The sequence below is a fragment of the Mandrillus leucophaeus genome, unplaced genomic scaffold (genome assembly GCF_000951045.1).
Source record: "Mandrillus leucophaeus isolate KB7577 unplaced genomic scaffold, Mleu.le_1.0 Scaffold8, whole genome shotgun sequence".
Classification (NCBI taxonomy): Eukaryota; Metazoa; Chordata; class Mammalia; order Primates; family Cercopithecidae; genus Mandrillus; species Mandrillus leucophaeus.
Genome location: NW_012108696.1, coordinates 3,720,171 through 3,720,649, shown reverse-complemented (window position 1 = coordinate 3,720,649; position 479 = coordinate 3,720,171).

The window sequence follows — 479 nt, the reverse complement described above, 5'->3', positions numbered from 1 at the left end:
CTGAGGCAGGAGAATGGCGTGAACCTGGGAGGCAGAGCTTGCAGTGAGCTGAGATTGCACCACTGCACTCCAGCCTGGGTGACAGAGCGAGATTCCGTCTCAAACAAACAAACAAAAAAAAATAGCCGGTCATGGTGGTGGGCGCCTGTGGTCCCAGCTGCTCCTCCGGAGGCTGAGGCAGGAGGATGGTGTGTACCTAGGAGGTGGAGCTTGCAGTGAGACGAGATTGTGCCATTGCACTCCAGCCTGGGTGACAGAGTGAGACTCCATCTCAATAACAATAATAATAATAGGCTGGGTGCAGTGGGTTATGCCTGTAATCTCAGCACTTTAGGAGGTCAAGGAGGACAGATCGCCTGAGGTCAGGAGTTGGAGACCAGCCTGGCCAACATGGTGAAACCCCGTCTCTACTAAAAATACAAAATTTGGCCAGGTGCGATGGCTCATGCCTGTAATCCCAGCACTTTGGGAAGCCGAGG